Here is a 12,476-nt window from a genome sequence, read left to right as displayed (position 1 = left end):
TCTCTTAAATCAGCTTTGGAAACACTCTCCAGCTGTTGGGTGATTCAGACCTGAGGAAGCTCTTGTATGCCTTAGAGCTGGGCTTGTTTCTACAAATAGTTTAGGTGATCTGAAAGTTTCTTTACAGCCTTTCCTTGAAACTGTGGTGAATCTGAAGAGGCAGGCAGGAGCGGGTAGTGTTATAGGCAAAGTGGAGTTGGACACGGGGGATGTCTGCTGTCAGCATCCCTGGGAACCCCTGGGCATATGCTATTCCATGCATTTGGGCAGCCCTGTGAGCATGGCATCACCCCAAATATGTGTGCTGCTGACTCTTGCATTAGCAAGGCTGTGTCCTTGTGTTCCTACAGCTGGGCTGCACATGGTCCCCTCTCCTCCCACAGCTCCTGTGGGTGACGAAAGGCAGGGGGTACGAAAGCATTTGTGTTGCCAAAAGAATTAACACCCTGCTGTTGTGCCCTATAAATCTTCTGAGTGTTAGAGGCTGGCTTTATTCCCCTGTGTTACAGTTTAATGGTTTCCGTTAGCAATAACCTGTCCCTGTGTTCTTGGTTATTGATTTAAGGTTTGTTGTGGAGGGTGTGAGAGTTGCAGAAAGGTGTTTCCCTGCTGTCCAGCCAGTGGCAAAGGCACTGTTGCAAAGAGGAGGCAGAAGCATGGAAAGCAGTGCACAGCAGCTCTCTGGAAGCAGGGGTGCTGGTGGAAGCTGTCTGGAGAAAACTGGGGACAGTTTCTGGGACAGCCAGAAAACTGGGCAAGGAGCAGCACTTGGAGCATATGCTTCACCCTGGCAAACAAGCCAGAGGTGAGGAGCAAAGATGAGGTTTTGTAGGAACCCCAGCTCTGTTGGAAACAAATCTGCTTCACCATAGGATAGCCAACCTTCCTCCTGCAAGCAGCAGCACCCTTTGCTGCCTATGAGAGTGGCTCTGCCCCGAGGTGCTGCAGCCCATGGCTGGGAGCCACGCAGAGGGTGCTTTATGAGAGGTCACTAAGCAGAGCTGGGGTTTTCACTCTGTTTCTCTTCAAAGCACTCTCAGCTTTTCCCTTTCTGTTCCTGCTACAGACTCCAATCTCCAGCAGCTGTCCCTTTCTGCCCCAGGCCCTGTTATCTACAGTCTTCTTCTGGACCAAATCTCTAAGGGATTGATGCTGATATCATATCTTCCTTCTCCCTTTCCATTTTAATTCTCTCTTGCATTAGTATGTTCTGAACATGATTTCCAAGCTAGAAGGCAGCTAGAAGGGCATCCAAATTGGTCTTTCATAGTGGGTAAAACCCACAAGATGAGGGACTTGTGTTCTGTGCATAAGCTGTTTTGGAGCCCACGTGCAGAAGGCAGTGGGGCAGCAGAAGAGTCTGACAGCAGCACTCCTTGCACATCTCTGCCCAGGGCTGAAGACTGCACAGCCCTTGTCTTCATTTCTTTGCAGAGCTCAACATTTTCTCAGCAACAGCACAGTCCCATATCCTCAGCTGCCAGGTGTGGAGTACTCACATTTCTGTGAGGTGGGTGTGCTTTCTCACACTTAGGATATTCACACTTAGAAGTTCAGCATACTCATCCTGAAAGTTGACAGGGACCCCTGTGGGCAGAGGTGCCAGGCAGGAACCTGGCTATGGTTCTTGCTGTTGACACCCATTCCTGGACCCTGAGACCACCAGTCCTTGAGATTCAGACTTACTCAATGCACCCAAGGGCTCAGAGCTCCTGACCCAAAGCAGAGGTTGCTGCTGTGGCACATCTGTGCCTCCCCAGCCTGGGTTCCCTTCACCAGGAGCCTCACAGGGGTACCCAGCTCCAGGGTGCCTGCTGAGAGTGGCCATGGCAGTCTGGTGCTGGGATCGATGCAGGTGGGCTCAGAGGAGCCCCAGAGAGCTGGGAGAGGTGCTCACCCCACTTTGGCCTGTAGCACCCTCAGCTTTGGGGCTCCCACACTCACCACACTTTCTCTGCTCTCTTACACATTCCTCATCCTAAATCCCTGCCTGCCTGCTTGTAAATAAATCCTAGAGGTCAGCCAGTGGTTGTGTGTCCTTTAAATCTGTGCTTGTAGAGCTGAGAGCCTGGGTTAATGCCCCTGTTCCCTCTCACAGCCGCTGCTGCAGTTACTGTGTGTGCTTGTGTTCGCATTGGAAAGTCCTCCAGGGTCACCCTGTAGTCCAGTGTCTGCAGCTGGGAGTAAACATGCAGTGAACATCCTGTTGGTGCCTCTAGTCTGGACATCTGCTCCTCTCACCTCACCAACCAGGTGCTACAAGTGCTTTCTGACTCCTCTCAGAAAAAGACCTGCAGCTGTAACATGCTACAGGAAGCAGGCAGGAAGATTAAGGGACCATTGGTCTGCAGCTTGGCAAGAGCAGAGAATTAATGAAAAAAAATTACATAAGGTCTAGAAAATAGATGTGAACTTGGGGAAGTAAAAATCCAAACCAAAACAAAACAAAAAGGCCCCAATCAAAACCACACACACACAAAAAATGCAACCGCAGTTTTTCTGTCAATCTAGGAAAATTCCCTCCTGACCCTAATCTGGCAATAGCATTAAGCCTGATGTGTGAGCAGACCTCTGGGACAGTAATGCTAGGAGCACCAATGCATGAGACCTAGAGCTTGCCTTTAGTTTCCCAAAGGAAGGAAAACCTCAGTACCTTTAGTAGCAAATTAAGAGGGAAATTATATTCTTCATCATCACAATGCCCAGCAGAAACCCAGAAGCCTGGGGTAAAGCAACATCTCCTCCAAACACCCCTTGTACTGCTGACTCCTTGGCCAACCTGGATCTGTATCCCAGGCTGAGCCGCCCATTTCCAGGGTTCCTTCACTTACAAATTAATGGAGGGAATTCTAACAAAGTGTGTGTTAAAATGATGCAGGTTTTTCTGCCTCATTACCCTTCTCAGAAGGCTGGTCCAGAACATTAATCCTGGCAGGGGTATAAGCTCTCTAATTCACCATCTAAACTTATTAAATTTTTTTTGCCATTATTGTACATCTTGCATATTTTCATAACAATTTTATTTATAATTTTCTTTTGGTGGTTCTTCAGAAATACATTTGTTCCCTCTCAGCCTGTCTGGTCAGAAGAAACCAAACTCTTTTAGTAGATTCTTAATCAGCTGATGTCTGATGTCTGATCAGCATCCAAATTGTTTTTCTCTGTGCAGTGGAAATTTATCCTTCCTGGATGTAGAGCTGCAAGGATATTCTGGAGGAAGTCTCACAATGCCTTGCGCAATGGCAATAATGTTTCTGTCTCTGCTAAAAATAACTTGTCTGATGCATCCTAGCATAGTGCCATTCCTTTTCCACAGAAGCATCATGCTGCTGCTTCATATTCATCCTTCAGTGCAGTAAGGTCTTTTTATTCCTTCGGAGCTTTCATTTCATCAGTTTGTAGCAAATGCCCTTGCTGCCGGTCCCCAAGTGTTTAATCTGCCCTTTCTGCCATTAAATTTCACCCTGCTTCCCTCATCCCTTGACAAGGTCAAGGTCCCCTTCTTCCCCTATGAGGAACTATTACTCTCAGCACTTGCAATACCTCCCAACCGTCTGCTCCCTCTGCATTTTGGGAGCTGGCACATGGCTCTTCTGAAATTACCAATGGATTTACTAGCCTGAATTTATTCTCAGAATCTGTGGTTCTGTCCTGCAGCCTGGTCATGCTTGTGTCTGATGCAGCCTGGCCAGTTTCTCCTGCATATCCTCTCCAACCTTGGGACAGATTTTCACCTAAGAAACCTTAGCAGCAGTTTCTTCTGATTTGTAGTGCACCATCCTTTACTTTGAATTGAGTGCCTCAGTCTAAGAAACTGGCAGCTCCATCTAAGGGATTATTTCCATTGCGCTGTTCCTGTTTCACTAGGTATCTCCTCACTCCCCATGCTCCCTTCATCACTTTTACTGAAACAGAGTTAAACCCACTTTTGGGGTTTGATTGCAGTTGGTTCATGTCTCCTCTCCCCTCACCTCTCTCCCTGCAGGGGTATATTTGGTGTCTGCTCCTCCCTACAGGTCTGTTCCCTGACTGATGGCGCAGGCTTATCGCTCAGTGAAGCTGTGTCTGAAAAGATGTTGTGGTTTATGTTATACTGAATCGATATGGAAATTTGCTTTCTGTCTTGTCAGAGGATATCTGAGTACTGCTATTCTGGCACAGTTTACTGCCTGGCATTCACTGTGAAATTAAAGACTCCTATAACTGCACAGTTTCTACTCTTTATCCATCTTGTAGCCTTGAGGACAGCACAGTTTATTCTCAAGGCTGTGTCTGGTGTATAAGTAGCCAGCCCCTGAGAATAAGGACCCTGTGCCACCCTTTCACACACCTCCTCAGGACTTATCTTATCCATAATTCCCTTTTATGTCCTTACAATGACCTGATTTACTAGCAGTGCTTCACGACTTCCTGCTCTCCTCCTACCAACCAGGTGCTGCCAGCCAGCTTCTCCTCCCGCTTATCTCAGCGGCTTTGTTCCAGGTGGCACACTCTGCCTGTGCCAAGCATTCCAACGCATGCTGGGATGCACCATCCTCTGGCTCAACACCTTTCCAGTATGCCAGCACTCTGGCTTGCCTGATGTGGCCACAGCAAATGACAAAACTTGGGCAGAAGCCTACAAAATCAGTAGCACAGGCTGTGACAAAATCTGAGGAGAAAAAGTTTGTATGAGGAATGGATGACTGAGATAAAGGACATGGTGTTTCCAGTTTAACCTCAAAAGATTCTGGTTATGGGATGACAGAGCCTTAGGTGATAAGGCTGGTTGGACAAATGGCTTAACACCTCTCAGCTTAATCGAAGGGAGACCCACAGGTCCGTGTGAAAATGCTAAACAAGGTAAATTGAGTGTGACTGGAAGGCTTAGTCGATGGGTGAGTTACAAGGTTGTGAAATTGTGTACGATATCAATATAGCACACAAGCACTGTTCCCAGGTGAACTGGTATTAGAAACTCCACCTTCAAATAGCATATTTTTAGAGGCAGGAAGTATGTAGAGAAGTAGCAGAAAATACACTTCTTCAGTTACCAAGAGACAGTTGGAGCTTGTCCCTAAGTAAAGCAGCTCTCCTTCAAGTACCTGGGGGTAAAGTAATTCCTGCATCCCACTCATTCACTAGAGCAATGCTGCATAAGCTCAGGAAGCAGGACTTTACAAGCTCTAGCCATGTGACCCAGAGCAGACATGACTGAGGGTGTAATTCAGGTGGCCTGGAGCACGATTTCTATCACCTATCAAAGGACTCGTGAAGGACGGTGTGGTGCAATGAAGATGTGGAGACTAGGCAATATCTGTGTATCAGAACTTCCAAGACCTGGGATTTCACTTAGCCTGTAGGCAAAGCACTTAATTTGTTATAAAAATTAAGTGAATAAGAGATGATCATAATGTTTGGGGAAACACCTGGTACAATGAATGAGAAACTACTTCAGGCTAAATTTATGGTTTTATAGGCTTTGAAGTCTGGCTAAGGGTCAGTTAGACCTCACTGTGGTCCATTTTCACCAGTGGACGAGAATGAGTTCTACTTACAATTTCATGTGAGTAAAAAGTCCTGCAGGATGTATCTGCTCATGAATTGGAGGAAAATTAATAAATCAGACTCCTCCGGATGCTGGTGGAGGCAGACTTCAGAGAAGGCAATGCTATTAATGGCCCAGATAAAAGGAATAGGTCAGAGCAGGACAGGATCTCTGGAGTGCCAATAGCAACCAGGGAAAGAGGGGACAGCAGCCAACACCACTTACTGCTATGGACAGGTGTTCTCTTAATCCCCATCTTTATCAACATCTCTAAACATTTCCATGCGACAGCAAGGCTGGTGAATCCATAACCCCTCCCAGATCCACAAGCTGGGCTCAGTTTTGTCTTTGTATTCTCTCTCTCCTGGTGCTTTGACTAGTAGCTAATTCCTCAGACCTCGGTGCTTCCCATTTGATGATTCACTTCAGAGCTATCTATTAATGAAGTGTAAGTTAACAGGGACTAAAACCTGATCTGGGACCCTCAGCCACCACCTTATTACTTCAACAATATCTCCCTCAGCATGCTGGAAGCCACATGTTGGAGTGAGGCAATTACAAGGCTGGACCCAAACTTGATAGAAATTTTACATATACCCATTGCTTTTAAACCACAGCTAAAAAACGTTTGGATGTCCACAATTGTACTTGTAGCCTGTAGTCAAGGTAATTTTTCTGCACTGTTCTTCCCTTAAAGCTCTCTGTTGGGCCTCTGAATCCCTATAGGCTTCCCCCTACTGTGTAAACATGTCTTTATTAGTAATCTTCATGTTTTTAAAAAGCTGCTCTTTGAAAATTAATTTGGCTGGCTTAAATGTGTTGGGTTGTGGGGTCTCATTATTTATTTATTCAACTTGGCAGACTTTGGGGTTTTCTGTATTTCTTCTTTGGTCATACTTATTCTTTTTTGTGGGTTTTTTGGTTTTTGGGTTTTTTTGTTTTTTTTCTTCTAAATGTCATCTTTGTTCTACTGTTCTAGTTTGAGTGATGCCATATTTAAAGCTTTAAATGAAAGGTCTCAATATCATTGCAAGCATTTGTCCATTCATTAGCTACCTAAAAATTCTTCTTAATTACTCTGCTGACTTCTACACTTATTCCCTTTGGAAGGAGAATATACTCACCTCCTTTTTAAATTACATTGCACTGCAGTGTACTTTTCTGTTGCTTTTTCCTCCCTGGCTATAATACTGGATTTGAGCACAGTGTGTTCATAAAGACAAGGTGACTCTTCATTATTACATTTCAAACTCCCTCCCATGTTCTACTCGTGACTAAATCAAGAGTTCATCCTCTGCTTGGTTCCTCTGAGTGGTCATTCTGAGAAATATCCACTTATGAGGGCTAAAAATGCAGTCTTTGCATCATTCTTTGACATGGTGTCTACCCACTCTGCACGGGGGAAATTAATGTCTCCCATTATCATTATGTTTTCTCCCCTGACAACCTCTCAAGTCCTTCAGATGCTTTTTATTCCACTATTCTAATCAGGTGGTCAATAGTTTATGCTCAGGATTGCTTAGGCACATGTCAATGCAAAATTGTTCTCTAGTAGTTTAAACAACATCCCAGGTGTGCTTTTTTCTCCCTGTTTTCCCCATCCTTTTCCTTTTCCTTTTCCTTTTCCTTTTCCTTTTCCTTTTCCTTTTCCTTTTCCTTTTCCGTTTCCTTTTCCTTCCTTTTCCTTTTTGAAAAACTTTTTCCTGATATCCAATCTATATTTCCCATGGTGCAGCTTGAGACTGTGTCCTCTGGTTCTGTCAGCTGCTGCCTGGTGAAAGAGACCAACCCCCACCTGACTACAACCACCTCTCAGGAAGTTGTAGAGAGTGATAAGGTCATCCTGAGTCTCCTTTTCTCCAGGCATTCAGAGCATGAGAACTTTTGTGCAGAACTTTTGCTGCAGTCTCAAGGCAAACATGTTGTGGACAACTTGACTGCTCCAGTTCCAGCTCTACCCTGGTTTCAGGTGAATGTTTCCTCATCCCCTAGAAACAGTTACAAGCTGACCTAGTGCTCACCTTGATTCAGGGCGCATCACCCTTCCTTTTATTACAAAGATGATCTTTTATAGTCCATTTATTCAACTGTCCAGCTTTCCTGTTCCTTTAATGGGGATAAACTCCCTGCTGTAAACCCCAGATTATTCCCATCGACCTTACAGATCTATTGCTTTCTATTTATATTAATATTATAATTTCTGACAACACATTGTCTTGTGCCCCAAAATCCATCCTAAACTTAATGATAATCTCTCTGCTTTCACACTGGTAGTCTGTCCATCTCCAGTGAAGCTGCTATTGCATGTGACAATAAATTCCTTTGAAAAAGGGATCAAATTGCTTCCCTCTTCATCCATCCTGCACACATTCCATAGTGTTTCTCAGGTTCCTGCCCAGCAGTGTAAGTCAGTGTTTCCCAGTGTTATTTGTGGATCATTGTATATGTTGCTCTGTGCTGTTAATGCCTTCTTGTCTTCCAGACTCATCTCTTGCAGGATGTATGATTGTACTCATTGTGTCAAAACCTGGCACACGAACTTTGCTTGGATGGAGTGACTTTGGGCACTGAAAAAATGCTAAATATGTTGTCAAAAGTTAATTTTGTATCTCTTCTCACTGACTTGGGTAGACTTTCCAAAGTGCAGTGTTCCTTTTGCTGGACACTCAGTCTCCTTAGCCTGTGATCAGTCATGACCTCCTCCATGATGTCACTTTCTACCTCGCTAGGATTTATTTCAGTGTAGGCTCACACACTTTTGTATGAGCTCCTCCCTGCAGTGGGCATGGCACAAGCACTTGGACTTGGCTTGCATTATTTTAACTGTGTAATCCAGTTTGCTGCAGGGAATAATCCTGTTCTGGCAAGAAAATGAAAAGTTAGTATCTCTCTCTCATTGCTATAAATCATTTAACAAAGGTGATATATTGGAAGCATGCCACATTCCTCAGAAGAAGGCATGTTTCCCCCTAACTTTCAGTGAGGTCTCATTTGTTGCTCCACTTGAAGGGATGTAGTTTGTGTTTGCTTCTGCTTGTCTGGGGCTTCTCAGAGGACTAGGTCACTCCCATCCAAAAGCTTTCAGTCTGGATAGAAGCAGAGTTTGTGTGATATGATAAATATACTTTGCTGATCATGGGGAGAGGGTTACAAAATTGAATTTGTGCCTTTTTCTCACTTGTCTTTGTTCATACTTATGGTTCAGTGCTTCCTTCCTGAGACTGTGGTACTTCACACTTGCACAAGACAGATATCTTTCTCACAGTTCTTTTCTTCCCACACTATCTCTCCACAGCAGGAGCTCTGCCTAATCTGGGCCCTCTCCAGTATGTGAGGTATTACCCTAGGGAGAAATCCCAGCCTCCTGCTCTGGGACCCACCACAAGGGCTGACTGAAGCCAAGGAAGCTACCACATGTCCACAGAATCTTTTGTACCCTGTCTCTAAGGGGTCAATCACTGACCTGTAGGTTTGCATGCACTTGGCCACGTGCTGCTGCCTGGAGCAGATGGACAGAAAAGGTTTTGCTGAAATACTCACTTAAGAATGAGGATAGTCCAAGGCTGCTTGTGCAAGTCTCAATTTCCTGCAGCTGGTCCCTTTCATGCAGATATCTGCTGTGCTGATGGAGAAGGTGCCATGTTCTGAATGGCGTTGCCTTGAACACTGGCTATACAAGAATCAGGCAAAACAGCAATTTAGAGTCTATCCCCTTCTCCCATTCTGGTGTATTCCTTCTGCAGGACCACAGAAGGGGGCAATTAATGGGACAAGAGGGTAAATCATGTTTGTACTGAGTCCCATAAAGGTCATGTGATTCTATAGGACCACTTTTAACTCTCACTGTTTCCCCACCTCTGGCATCTCTGGGGCTGTAATGATATTGGGTGTGGAGCAAGACTGTGAGAAGAAAGGTTTCTGCTCAAATGTCTTCCTGAGTGTTTTCTGTTCTTATGGCAAAACGGATGTTAGAGAGACCTGCTGTAGGATCTGCCCTGAAAGTCTTACCTCTGAGATGCCAGGCCCCGCTCAGTGTTAAGGGAAATTGTCTGCAGCTCATTAACATCAAAGCATTTTCTCCACTGGGCTGGGCAGCTCGGTAGTAACCAGCGGACAGACCAGAGCACAGCTACGCTCTCCACTAAGCTTTGCCTGCAAACAATTAACATCAAAGGGGAGCCACCGTGAAACAGGGGGAAAACAACATTTCAAATGTAGCAAATCCCACGGCTCATGGGAAATGGGGGGAGGCCAAAGCTGTGTCCCAGCTAGAGAGCTTCTGCTGAGACGTTTACAGGAGCAAGGACAGGAGTGGCTGCTGGGACCTGCTGATGGTCCTGGTCAGGAAAATGGTGGATCTGCTTTGCTTTAACAAACCTGCCTGACCATGTTGGTGGCAGCACAGTGCAAGCTGTGGTTTATCAAACTTGCTCCAGCCTAACTCTAGGATCAAGTCAGATCTGCCTGTTGCCTTGGTAGTTTCATGATTACCTAGCTGTCACTCTTGATGAGACTCTTGAGGCCAGTCCCACTGCTCTTGATACCCCTTTTCTCCATCTCCCTGAACACAAAAGTTTTAGCTTGTGATTCTAGATGATGCTGCTCTTTTATAAAGTGGACCTTGGCCCTTTGTTTGCCTCTCCTCACAGGAGGCCTGGAGTATGAAACTATTTTTTAGATTACAGGACTGTTGCCTTTCTCTAGCCCTCAAACACCTTCTCCTGCTTTATGTACTGGATCTTCTGGTTCATGCTTTCCTCATCCTCTTCCTCCCTGCTTTGGTGGTGGGTAAGAAATCCAAATTATTGGTAGTTATCACGCTACCAGTCTGTGGTTAGCCCTGGGGAGGGCAACACATTATAGAAAATTAATTAATTTTTATATGGGTCCCAGTCAGGTATTAGAAGCTTTATGGTAGGTTCAATACCAGCACAGGGTAGAACCGTGGGGCTGTCTCACAGTTTGCTGTCTAAACATCAGTCTAAGAACAGAGGATTGCAAAAAAATCCAAAACTAGAACTCTCTAATAATTAGTGCTGGGAGTTTACCCACTGTTCCAGCTGCCATGCAGACTTCAGATAGAAGTTACCTGCTGGAGTTTAGACCATTCATGTTGTAATCCCTTTATTTAAGTTATCTACCTCTCAGGAAATGCACACTTCTGTGATTAGTACAGTGCCTAACAGACTTAGGAACTCAGGCTCTAGTGAAAGACATGCCCGGACTTTGAGTTGAATAGAGATTCCCCACTTCTGGATGTGAAGACATGCAGGCCACAATGGCTGATCACACTGAAAAGAGGGTGGGATGGAACAAAGACCAGGATACCATCAACAATGGGAATGAGATGCAGCTAAGGGGATCATTCCTGAGCAGGGGTGCCCAAAGAGCTTTCCTGCTCTTTGTGGTATAGAAATTCTCCATAGGTCATGCTTTCCTTGTTTTCACTGTTAATGGTTTTCAAACCAGGACTGGGATTCCCTAAACCTGTCTGGTCTGCTCATGAAAACAAGCTTCACCTTGCCCTCCTCACATGGAAGCTGCATCTTGAAATGGGCTTTTGCCTCTTGCTACTCTGGTTGCTGTCTGCTCTACCAAGTTCCACCTCCTGCACTTAGAAATCATCCTCTGACTTCCTCCAGGAGAGTCTGAGAGCCAACCAATAATCCTTGCTTATACTGCCATTGGCCTTCAGATAGCTCTGTCCATCTTTTCCCACTGCAGCTTCCCTGGTAGATTGGCAGGGTAAGTACACCTTGGGTTTGCATTCCCTTTGCTGGATTAGCCAAACAGAGCTGTCCTGATCTCGTTTTGTAGGACAGGTTCATTGCTCTCCCACCTGCCCACACCAAGTGCCTCTTGGTGTTTCCTTTGAACAGGACAGAAGGCTTACTGCAGCTACAACAGCACCTGAACAGTAGCTCTTTCTGTACTGTTTCTTTTAGTACTTTCTGTCCAGGCAATACTTTATCTAGGACATCCTAATACTGCAGCTGCATTTGACCAGCCAACTTTGAACTCCATGCCTTTTTAACTCCCTAATCATGTGTGGCTAGGCAAGATGAGGGTAATGGCTCCAGTGGTTAGGATAGGGAAATAAAGGCTCATAAACCTTCATCTCTAGCCTTATGGCAAAGTTTGTTGTAAGAGATTTCACTTTTCAGTCTTATCCCCTGACCTTGAAAGAAGTAGGTACTGGTGTTCTTGTCCTCCTGCACAGGCACAAGGCAGTGCCATGCTTTCCCTAGACTGTCAGTGTATTCCCTGCTTGCTGTCATCATTGTTACTACATCACCAGTGCCCGTTCAACATCTGAGCTCACCTGGAGGGAGGGCCTTGTGCTTGTGGTGCAAGGCTGCAGCACAGGAAGTGGCCAAGTCGTGGAGCTGTCTCTGCAGGACCTCCCGGACACTGCAGGCACACGTGCCTTCCCTCTGCATCATGGCCACCAACAGAACTGGTGGTTTTATAACTACACGGTGGAGCAGATGAGATTTCATCTCTTCCTGATGGAAAACCATGTGATCTGAAATGGCCCCTCAAGGAAGGATTGCAGCTCTGGGCACAGTGAACCCTCAGGAGTGGGCTGTCCCCTCAGGAAACAGCGTCCCCTCAGGACACGGTGACCCCTCACGGGTGGCACGTCCCCTCAGGACACAGTGTCCTCTCACGGGTGGCACGTCCTCTCAGGACACAGTGTCCCCTCAGGACATAGTGTCCCCTCACGGGTGGCACATCCCCTCAGGACACGGCGACCTCTCAGAGCACGCTGACCCCTCAGGGCGTTCCCGCGCCCTCACGAGAGGCTCCGGGTTTGCACAGCGCCCCCTCGCGCACGGGTGCCGCGCGGCCGCACGTGCGAGCCGCTGGGGGACGGGCGGCGCATGCGCGGGGCGGGAAGAGCGCCGAGCGCGAGTGGGCGTGCCAGAGCGCGGCGCGCGCGGCCCTC

This window comes from Zonotrichia albicollis, chromosome 7 (genome assembly GCF_047830755.1).
Source record: "Zonotrichia albicollis isolate bZonAlb1 chromosome 7, bZonAlb1.hap1, whole genome shotgun sequence".
Lineage (NCBI taxonomy): Eukaryota > Metazoa > Chordata > Aves > Passeriformes > Passerellidae > Zonotrichia > Zonotrichia albicollis.
This window is presented reverse-complemented; position numbering follows the sequence as displayed.